Source organism: Strix uralensis, chromosome 5, assembly GCF_047716275.1.
Source record: "Strix uralensis isolate ZFMK-TIS-50842 chromosome 5, bStrUra1, whole genome shotgun sequence".
Classification (NCBI taxonomy): Eukaryota; Metazoa; Chordata; class Aves; order Strigiformes; family Strigidae; genus Strix; species Strix uralensis.
The window spans coordinates 38,699,023-38,711,189 of NC_133976.1; positions in this window are offsets into that span (position 1 = coordinate 38,699,023).

Here is a 12,167-nt window from a genome sequence, read left to right on the forward strand (position 1 = left end):
CATGAAAACTATATATCCTTAAAACAACTGAAAAACATATTAAACTAGTTATATTAGTTTAGTATTAACATAATTCATTGCACTTTCCTATTTATAAGATTAGCAATTGGATTTAAAATTTAAATTAATTTACCCATGTTGCATTGAAGTATTTATTTGTGAAATATTATCAGAAATAATTAAAAGGAAAACTTTATATTGAAATACATATATAGAAAATTATTTCTACAAGTTTCCTTTTATTGCTTGCATTTATGAAACTTCTGTAGTACTTACTAGCGAATGAGGAGAACATTACCTCCTCACCAAGGTATTTGGTCCTGTGCTGTTCGAGAGGGGATGGAACATTCCCTAGAAATGGCAGCCTCAGCTTAGGCGGGTGGTCCAAGGGGCTGGTGGCCCACACCGGTTCTGCAGAAGAAGCAAAAAACCTATTTAATCGCGTCATTCTGTTTACCAGGATGGGTTTCTGGGGTGATGCGAAGGGCAGTTTGCCCTGCTTTCAGGGGAACAAAGCTCGCCCAAGGATGCTCCGGCGCAGGGCTTGAGCTCAGCGCTTGCTGCAGCCAGGCAGCACTAGGGGGAGCGCCAGGACCCGGGCCACCGCAGAACGGACTCGGGCCACTGCAGAACGGGCCCGGGCCACCGCAGAACGGACCTGGGCCACCGCAGGGCCTCGCTTTGGGCAGCGCTGGAGGCTGCCAGGCTGTTTGGGGCGCTGGTTTTAGCTGTTCTCGGACACAGTGAATTCCAGACTAACTGGCCATTCCAGGGGCGAAGGGGAAATCTCCCGGTTTTGAATTTCCTTGTTTTATTTTCCACGAGCATTCCCTTGGTTTTCAGACTAAGGAAACCCTTACCCTTCTGCTCTCTACTTAGGACTCTAAACATTATCATGACTCGGGCTGCTTGTCTCTTCCCTACAGAGCACACCCTTGCTTTCTCTTTATATCAGATCTTTTCCATGTTCTTGGTCATTCTTTTTCCCCTTTGCTGGATACCTACTACCTTTGCAATACTCTTTTTAGAGATACGTTGGCAAGTGCTGTTGGCAGGGTTCCAACTGAGGCCACACATTTTTCTTGAGGGCATTGTTTCGTTTTTTTAGCTTGGTTTCCTATGGAAACAACATCCATGCAATTATGATGTCTGTGAATTTATTAGTTGATTTCTACAAATTTTAACAGGTAAATATAGGATTCAAAGCATATTTAATATTTTACTGCAAGTAGTTAGTAGTAGAGTAGAAAAAAAGAGACATTCTCTAAATGTCCTGTCTGTGACAGTCTGTCTTTATGCATTATTACATGAAAGAAAATGACATGGAAAAGAGACCTTTTCCCCAGATGTCCCCAAATGCAGGGGAAACTTCAGTTGAAGATTACACCTTCTCAGAGAGAAAATCAACCAGTCACAAGATTCAAACTGTAGTAATCCAGTCTATGTTGGATTCAGGACCCTCTAAGATTGCCAGTATTGTTCATTATCCCACTTCTGCATAAACAAACTCTCTTTTAGCTCTTTTTCAACAGTCTCAGTTACTTACGTCAGTCTGGGACAAATCTTCCTAGATCTTATGAAGAGGTACTGGGATTTACTTTTTCCACTCTAGTGGACATTGTTTTATGCTAAGCAACACTGAATTTAGTGGGGTTTTAGAGAGAAAGATAGAAGATCTTAGCAAAGTAAAAAATAAAAGGGAAGAAGAGTGGATGCAATTAAGTTTTTACCTTAGAAATTACAAAGAACATGAAGAGGACCTAACAGAAATTCATCTTTTACAATATTATTCTTGTACTGTAGCAAAGGAAGCAATCTCTTTTATGAAAGTTACTTACCTGCAACATCAACTTCAGAGGGTTTAACATCTACATCTATCGGAGGACATAATGGGCAGATTTGATAAATATTGCTCACTGAAAAGGAATGAAATGCATGAGAGCTGTATGATTTGTAGCTGAATGTGGCTACCCACAAAGCTTTTGATGAGTATGTCATACACTGGAGATTAAAAGTACAGATTCTGTGACTATGGGATCATGCAAGCTTCTTTGATAACTGATCAAATGGTCTGTGACTTGCCTAGCAAGAAAGCTTTAAACTAGCAAGAAAGTTAAAACTAAAGATATCATTACAATTTCTCACAGAAATAATAAAAAAAGCACATAAAAATCTTTTAGGAACATTCTTGGAAAACTATAGCAAATGTCTGAAGAGACCATCACAGTGACAGTGCCTTAGGAGCAGAAAGACAAGATGTATATTGTCCATCTGTGGTAGGAAAGAATAGACATGGGAGGGATTATAGATGTCATAGCATGAAATAATGCCTTGCATATGGTAAAGAATATGTGAATTGTAAAGTGGGAAAAAATCACTTTGGGCCATATGTTCCCCTCTGGCATTAAACTGCATGGGAGAACAAAATAATCCAAAAATCATGTGATTTTTGAAACGTAGCCATTCAACTGCATTCTCTTGCTGCCTTTTGTACACCATGCAGACCGGGATTCAGACGTGCTGTATGAGAAGTTGCACAACACTTTGAACAGTGCTGAAGAAAGGGAAGCACGGCCCCACTCATCTCCCTGTTCAAAACTTCCCCACGCTGGAACTGGCAAGGAAACAGAAGAGCAAGGGTGGGCAGGGCAGGGATCCCGATACTCGGTTCAGAGTTTTGGTAGAGCATGAGTCAGGCACACGGGATGCCATCCTAGCCTAAATAAAGGCAGTGGTAAAACTGCCATTGACCTAACAGGGCCAGAATTTCTGTCTCATTATATATCTTTGACGCCCCCATCTTCCTGGAATGACTGTGCAGCTGCTGCTGAGGCATCGCCCTGGGCTCCCAGTGCCGCTGTACCGCACAGCTCTCCTGACAGCATCTGGAGATACAACAGGACATTGAGTGATTCTTGTTCGGAGCGGGACCACGTGTACCCTGCATTTAATGCTGGTGGACTTTAGGTGGTGTCAGGAGTATGACACTGTGGGGAGCTGCTCATTTGTCAGCTCTTCCTTTCCTGTCACATTTTTTTTAAAAAAACCCACACTCTATTGGCCATGTTTTTACAGAAAAGGGAGTACAGTTACTTTTCTCCTTGGAGCAAAACCCCTTGAATTCCTTAGTTTTGCTGCTTTCCTTACCATGCAGCTGCAGAGATGGGAGCATATACCTGGGAAACCTGGAAGGAGTGCTTTGTAGGAGCTCCATTCAAAATCCATGTGTTAGCGGAAGATAGGACATGTGACAGTTCTGCTTACACAGGAAGAAGGCAAAGGTATAACAACACGTCCCAGTATGAGGGAAGCTGTGTAACATAACATCATTTAGAAATAATGGAAGTGCATTGAGCTATAAGGCTAGATAGAGGAAAAAATTAACACACTGAGGTGATCTGAAACAACAGAAGACTATACCATGAAAATAAAGAACTTATAATTAGGGCCTCTTACATGCTCTACTTGTGGAATATTCCTTCCCCAGCAAATTATTTTCTACCACAGACATTTTCATTTCTCTGTTCCCTGGGCATTCGTGTTGCACTTTTTGTTTTCTAACTGATGATGTTTATTACATTGGCTAAGTCTAATTTCTCACACGTGAAGAAATAAAGTCTTCGCTGACGTTCAGCTGCCTTGGTATGGGGCAGACTAAGAGGTGGGTTTCATGTGGGAGTGAGTACAGAGAATCAAAACATCCGGACTGACTGCAAAGGCTTTTCAGTCCCTCTGGTAATGATGGGTAAAGGAATTGAGGAACTGAATGCCAAGGGTTGTAATCCTCTACATATAGGGAAGAAAGCTGAGAGAAGAAATGCAGTAACAGATGTAGAAGGACGGGGTGTTGGCAAATTCAAAAACTATTAAAAGATCTGATCAGAAGAGAATATGACATGCCTGGCATTAAACACAATAATTGCAAACCTTTTTAAATGCATTAAAGTTCTTACATATTTACTTAATGACACATCTGAAAATTATCTAATTAAAATAGGGTATTCTGAGAAAATAAGAGACTTCTGAATCTCTGCAGAAGGCTGGTGCTGCTTGTTTACTGAAAGCAGTAGGCATTGCAGAGGACTTCTGGATTCCTGTCTATGGCAGGTAGTGACAGTGGGTGCCCGAGTGACATATAAAAGGACTATACTGCTTAGAGACCTCAACACCAGGATTTCTCTTTGTCATACTAATTCCTGCAGATGGAAGTTTGCCAGGACCTGGAAATATTTTTACACAAGTGGTAGATTTTAGACAAAAAGCAAGAGCCTTTTTGGTTCCAAACTACACAGGCAGCACCTGAAGCAGAGTGAGAACAGCAACCTCGCAGCATGTTTGTTAATAGGTTAGTTTCACACAGTATGTTCTTGAATCACATAGTTCATGTAGTACTGAGTACCCCACAGTGAGTACCAAACAGGTGAAGGAGAGTGGATATGCTGAGACAAACAGGAAGATTCAGTGAAGGGAGTGATAGAGTATCTGGAAGTTGTATGTATCCTCAGCAATCCATTCATTACAAAGTTACAGTACCAGATGTCAAAAGGAGAAGAAATAATGTGAGATTATGGAAAAGTTGGAAGTAAAACGTGGATTCTGAGAGCAATGGATGGATAATGAGAGCATTAAAATGAATATATTATCTACATGTATTTAGAGACTTTTGTCTGGCATGAGTTCTTCAGAAAATCCTAATGACAACTGCAGATAGATTTAAAAGGGCCCAGATTTCCACAGTTGACAGAATGAACGAGGGAACTTGTACAGCCAACACAATGTCAATATGAATGATGTAAAATGATGTAAAAAATGCTGAACTGTGCATGGTAAAATGTTTCCTAGGGGAGGGAGTAAGGAGTAATAGGTCCTAAACCATGGCTTCAGTAAATGATAATTTAAATAGGAAATGCTCCAGAGAGTCAGTAAAAAAGCCATGGAAAGCAAAGATATGTTATAAAAGAAAGCTAAAACCAAATTACAAGGCAGTGATATAAAATAAATGCAAAATATATGGAAGCAATTGAAGCAACTACTGTTTTCATGCAACAGTTCAGCCTCATACATATATTTATATTCTTTCAGATGATCATAATAGGTCCAGATGTATCTAAGAATGGGCATGGAGTTGTTCTTGAACTTAGGATAAAGGAGCATGGAAAACTTGCCTGCATAAGAGCAAAACCAAAATTATGTTTAAAACCTGTTGGATATTGTTTTTACTGCGATTGCACAATATTCTCAATGTCAGAAGGTTTAACACATTTTATAAATAAAATTGAAACATAATTTCTAAATTATGTATTGTTAGTTGCATATGTAAAATGTAGATTTAAGCATTAATTTGAAGGTACCATCTTAGTCAATATAATATACAGCTGACTAAATGGCTGTTTGTAGATTTTCATATGGTTATAACAAATAACAGGTGTACACTAGGTTGCAAATGTGTATGTATGATATTGAAAACTTCATTTGAGTAATTATTAATAGCTATTGTAGATCTTAGCTGGAAAAGTTTCACCCCTATATTTGTCTAGATGGTTTTCCAAATAATTTTAGATTTGTGAATGATTAGCATTTCTAAAAACTGGTCTTACGTTCATCTGAACTTGGACACTTTGAAGATAAGGAACACATTACGAAAGGCTCATTTGAAAACTTTGGCTTGCCTATCTTCCCCATTTTACTTCTTAAAGCTTGTAGTAAAGTTAATTCTGTTTCCCTGGGTACCAACACACAAAGTAAGGCCTATACTCCTTTTTGATCTCTTATAGTGCCTTACCTCAACTGCTGTGTTTTCTTATTTCTGCTGTAAATGAGGTTGCTGACTTTAAAATTATAATCTTCCTTTTATTACCTAACATGCTCTCATTCAGTTCTTCTCTCTGTGCCTGTTACAGCACACCTCTAAGGTGTGCTCACCTGTATATATGCTCACCTGTTTCTGCTTATATTATGACAACTTGTTAAATTACATAGTCACATACTGCTTTTTTCTCCAGAATGAGTAGCAAAGTGGCATTTAATTATTTGCCTGACTGGCTCTGCAACACAGATAATTCTCTTTTAGCACATCTTCTGTTTGTTTATAGTATATAATAGAAGTCATCTGGCATTTAATTCATTAACATGCTTTTGCTATATAATTTGCAGCTTTATTATCTCTAACAAAATACCATTCACAGTAACAAAGACACCATTCTGAAAAAAATCCAGCAAGAAGAGGACAAAGGATGGGCCGGGGAGAGCACTGGCATAGAATTCCTGCTTTGCACTTCTATAACATTTTCCATCATCATTCTTAAAGGACTTTTACAAAGATGAATCATTGTCTCCATTTGCCTATGGGAGAAACTGAGTCACCTGAAGAGGAAGTGATTTGCCATACAGCAAGTCAGTGGTAGAGCCAAGAGCAAAGAACAAGGCTCTTCATTTCCTGCCTGGTGCCCTCATGACATTAACTCAGTTTACGGCTCTGCCACAGTCTTCTTTATGGCCTTAGGTGAGTCATTTGGGTCCTTTATTCTGCAAACATTGAAGTGTATGTTCATTTACGCTTTTTTTTAAGATCACAACTGGATGAAAATCCTCCAGTAGTACATTGGCCACATATATAGATGGGTCATTCTTTCTCACAGGTTCTTTGCAGGGCAGAATTTTTTGTTCAGCACACTGTTATATGAAGTAATTTTTTTTTTTTCCTGCTGTGTTTATTTAACTTTTTGTGCCTCTTTTCCACAAGAAAAGGGAAGTGTTCCACGCTAGCCCAACCTCAGCCATAGAGGCATGGAGACATGAGCTGGAGAGCTGGCAGAAAGCATTGCTCTTGTCTGGCTATGCAGGGAGAGGACAAGGGCTTTGCTGCTGTGAGGATTTCCCAGAAGTAATATTGGAGCTGGTCCAACAATTTACAGTAAAAGGACTGCAGTTCTAATGCAAGTTCAGCAAGGTGAAGGCCATCTTTTTTCAGGTCAGGTACAATAACCAAGAGTGGCTTGTCAGATGTGTCTCTGGTCTGAGAAATTAAATAACATCTTTGGACAGGATGCTACATGGTACACCCTGGACTTGAAGGATCCAGCCTTCATGTGAAGTCTGACATAGAAGAGGAGAGGCAGATCTCTTGTCTGTAATGAGCTTGCAGAGTTAAGAAGAAAAGGCCCCATAACTGAAGGACATTATGTGGGGCCAGGGCATGAGTTTCTTGGCATCCCTAGCTCTATTCTCCAACCAAGATGCTCAGCGGTGTTGACAAAGGAGACTGGCTCTGAAGAACACTTTGGTTACATTTGGGTCAACCTAAGAGGAGTAGTAGGGGGAGGATGAGTATTGGGGTTATAGCCACCTTTTCCTGAGCAGAGGACAGACATCTTAGATGCCTTTCAAATGTAAAATATAAACTTCATTTTTTCTCTTCCATGAATGATGGCTCTTCTTTTAAACATTATTAGATGAATGAAATAAACCTAAGTTTTCAAGACATTAGCCTTGGATCAAAGTCAGGGATGTACTTGTAAACTGTATTCTTTGTGGCTATGTCTACACTGCTCTTCACATTCCTGCCAAACACTACCAAGGTCCCAGGCTAGAGTGCCACATCCACACCCATATTAAAGGTTGTTTAGGACATCACCAAAAAATCTCATCAAGTATATTCAACATGTCTGCATCCCGCATGGCACTCACAGGTATTTCCTTAAGTAAGAAAGGTACAGGAATGCAGGAAATGAGGCATCTCCATATTTTCAGGGTTCTGTGGATTTCGGCCAGATGGGATCCCTTCCCAGTATTTTCCTGTGATTAAGGATGCATCTCTATTTTTTATCATTCCTTAGACTTTGAAAATATTTGCAAGGGATACCTAATAATAGGAAAGTTGGTGCTCAAAAGCCAGACTAGTGTATTCCCCTGACTTTTGGACACAATATGCCGGTTAGGGTATTATACATATGTAGAAGTACCTCCGCCGGTTCTGGGGAGCAAATATGTGTTTTATCTAGTCAGAGTTTCTGTATATTAGGAGTAGTGAACCAAGATGAAAAACACTCTGCCTGACTACCAAGTTCAGCTTCACTTTTTCCTTTTCAGATTCAGACAAAAACGTATGGATGTAATCTACTGCAATGCTTCAGAGAATGAATAACACAACTGATTTGTCACCCACTTAGAACTGTCTATTACAGCATGCACTAGTCTTCTAGCAACAATTACTCTGAGACATAAGATAAAGGGGCAAGAAGGTTTTAGGGACCAACAGCCCAGTGACATTTTGATACTCTCCTACTTATGAGATTTACCCATTCTCTCTGAATAACTTCAGGATGGGCCTCTCAACCACTTATCTGCATTCACAATTTCATACGCCTGCCTCTCTGTAACTACAATGTTTCCACTAGTTTCCTGAAAAAAAAGGCTGGAAGGTAAAAATTGACTACTATAATAAACATCAAAGTTCCAGGGGAGCTGGATAGCTGGGGTTCAGGTTTTAAAAGAAATATACCTAACCATTCTGGTTCCTGAGAAAGAACTGAACACATAAAGCAAATTTTAGTGAAAGGCTCATATGTAAATAAACTGTCTTTTTAAAATAAATAATTTTTTTAAGCCAGTCTTAAGGATTTGGAGTTCTGCTTGGTGGATTTTTTTTCAACATACAGAGTCAGCAGTAATGCCTCTGATTATATATGGCCAGTGCCCAGGAATACGGACATAATCAAGTGAGCCAGGCATTATATAATGTGATCAGGGAGAACACCCAATTGAGAACAAGCTATGCTATGGATCAGTATAGGTTATACAAAAGGCAAAGTATTAACTGCAGGAGTGAATTCTGTTGCCTTATGAAGACTCAGACTTATGAACTAAGATGGTTCACTTTTAGTGACAAGATCTGCACAGTCATAGCAGGTCGTCACACATTTTGTGGGAGTGGAACTACTGGGGAACGTTTAGGCAAGAACTGCAATCTGGAAACACATGGCCTCTTTGTGGGACGTAGGCTATCTAGCACGCTGTGCTCGCGCTGTTGCAATATGCAAGCAGTTCAGCACCACATGGGAAGCATGAGCATTAGATACCTTGCGGGTGCCCACATCTTAGCCACAAATAAGCAGCAATGCAAAGGCAAGAGACAGCATAAGCCTTTTGAACGTTAATAGGATGCCCTCAGGAAAGAAAAGCGTATCAGCAAAAGATGTATCAGCAAAACACACAGGCTCACTTGCAGAATGGCACGGCCAATATATAAACAAATGGTACATATTAGTACCGTTACACCGCAGTTAACTTTAATAAAGATGGATTCATTCTCATTACAAAAACTCACATGGAAGTTGTAAGGAGGAGAAATAAGAAAAGAGGGATGTGCAAGTGAGTCTGTTCACACAGAACTGTCATGGTGGCAGCAATTGTAATTTTAAAAATTAGTTTTCTTAGTAAAAAGCCTTTTAAGTTTTATAAGCAGAAAGTTATTTCATGTTCATCATGTAGTATTTGAAACAACTGGATAAACCAGGGTAAATAAGTTCAAAAATACATTAATACAGTTTGTTTTCATAGTAAAGAGTGATTTCTTCCTATGCATACTGTCTTAAGAGTAAATGTACTAGTTTCTGGAGTTCTGTGATTGTGTGACAATCACCACTTTTACTAAAAAAGGAAAAGCACATTCCTACTCTTCACTAACTTTCATATTCATTATCATCACATTACTAACAGAATGTGAATGTGATTTGAGCATATCTTAAGGCTCAAAAAATCAAAAGGTAAGTAGAAAGACACCAGCATTTACAATATTGCAAGTTTTACAAGAGTATCATATTTGTTTTAGAGGTGATTCATGATTTCTCAATGCTTCAGGTATGCAACAGTGAGTTGTATAGAGACTGGGTTGCATTAGTTGCTAGAGGAAGCTGCAGTAAGAGACATGCTAACCCTAGAAAGGCAACTGTCATTCATAGATTCTAAGAACTTTCAAAAATGCATAAACATCACATAAACTTGGAATCAGGAAAGAAAGGTAAAAGAGGTATTAAGATACAAATTTGAATCCCGGTCCAATGAGGTTGACAGAATTATGTTGCTAACTTCTAAAAGATCACTTTTTCATCCAGTGGTAGAACTGGCAGTTTCCTGAGAACACCAGTCCTTTAAGGATGAGAGGGAAAATATAACCCAAAATGTCTTATTCAGAAAACCACCACCATTTTTTTTCCTGATTAAGAACAGTCTTCAGACTTCCCGCAGTCAACATTTACCTGTAAAAAAGTATCTACTTTCAATATCTACTTAAAAAGTTACTACATGGAGGTATTGATACTAATGAGGCATTGATATTATTGATACTAATGTATACTATTAAAGAAATGTGGAGGTTTTGAATTGATAGTGGAAGTATCCTTACTTCAGTATCAACCAGAAGAGATATTTTTGAAACATTTCAAAATATTTTGGCACACAGATTTTAAAGCATGACTTGGAGTATGCAGACTTTTCAGTCAGTTGTTCTGCGTATCGACATGCTTCAGTTTTGCAGGAGATGATTCAATTGTTAACAATTTATAGTATTTACTGCCCTCCTGCTGCTGCTGTAACAGACAGAACATATGAGTTGCATTGGTGAGATGACAGGATCTTCACCTCTTGCAGGACAGCATACATTTTTCTAAGAGAAGGAAGGTGCCCAAGCGGGCGCTAGCCAGAAGTGCGCTTGCCAGAACGGTATCTGCTCTGGGACTGACTGCTGCTGGTTTGGCCAGTGTCATAGGCAGCTGGGCTAAATGCTGCACGGGGGTGGGGCTAGGGGGATATTCAAACACGTGTCCCAGATAGATAGCTGGTGGAAGGTGTGCGTTGCTTCTCACCGAGGAGGAGGAGGAATGGAATGTTGGAAGCATTTCTCGTGGCACTTGGGTTATCAATTAGCTACTACAGACTGGGAGATAGGTCAGAGCAGGTACATTTATGTTAGCGGTTTAATGTGCAATTGAGTTAGTGTTGAGTATAATCTTCCTTACAGCTGGAGCTGTGTGCATTGCTCCAATGCACAATCCTGCTGTATGTGAAATGGCTCCCTGCCAGGGAAACAAGGAGGCTGTGCGCAGTGGTGCCATGTAGAGAGCACCCACAGTACAGACCCTTGTCTATTGCTGCTCAGCCTCAGAAAAGTTGTGTTAAATGAGACTTAGATGAACAATAGGACGGGTTCTGCATTTCCAGGTGTGGTTGGTTAGAAATGGAGGGTGCTGTACAGGAGTTAATCATCACCATTCATCATCATCATCATCATGAAAGATTGCTTCAAGCCACTCTTCTGGCTCTGTAGACTTGGCTTGATCTTCAGCACATAGCTGCCTCACAGCTACCTTAATTCCTGCTCTGCAAATGTTCCTCAATAACAAGTTTAGCAACTTCAGTTTTGACATTAGCAGGGCACATCCACAATATCCTCACTGCAGCAGACTGTGAGGGGGAACGTACAACTGTTCCTGCAGTTGGATCTTGTTTCTGGACCACTTCTGCACATGGCGTTATAAGGCCAGTCAGAGTTAGGTCAAAATGGAAGCTCAGCCTCCTGTATTTATGATGGGATAAGCAGCAGGTAAGGCCAGGGTTTTGTCATTCGGGGTGGACAGACAGACACATGGGTCAGAAGGAGATTTTGAAGCCTCCACATGAGGTTCTGTGGCCAAAGGGCCAATCCAGAAGGGCCAGCACATGCCTCAGGCTTTGAGAAATGCCAGCACGACATCTCTTTAGATTGGCACAACCATTTTGACAAGTACATATTTCCCTATATAGTTAGACAGATAGTTTCAACTGTAATATATGTGAAAGACTGTATTTTCCCAAAGAAAAGAGCAAAATACATCCAGGCAATTGCAAACTTAATGAGGGTGGTGCTCAGTCACTGACAGTGAGGATGCAGCCTCCCAGAGCATTCACGCCGTTACACTTCACGCATCTCCTCACAGCTGTGATGTCCCAATGCTGGACATCTGAAAGGGAAAAGTTCACCCAGTGTGTTGGGGGAAGCGAGCACAGGCCCTGGGAAGAGCCCACCACAGGTGCGCGTGTGGGCTCTCTGCATTTCTTCAGCCATTGCCAGGCTAACTTCGTAACCTGGAAACGGAGTTCAGAGATGTTCACAGAACCATCTAGGTTGGAAA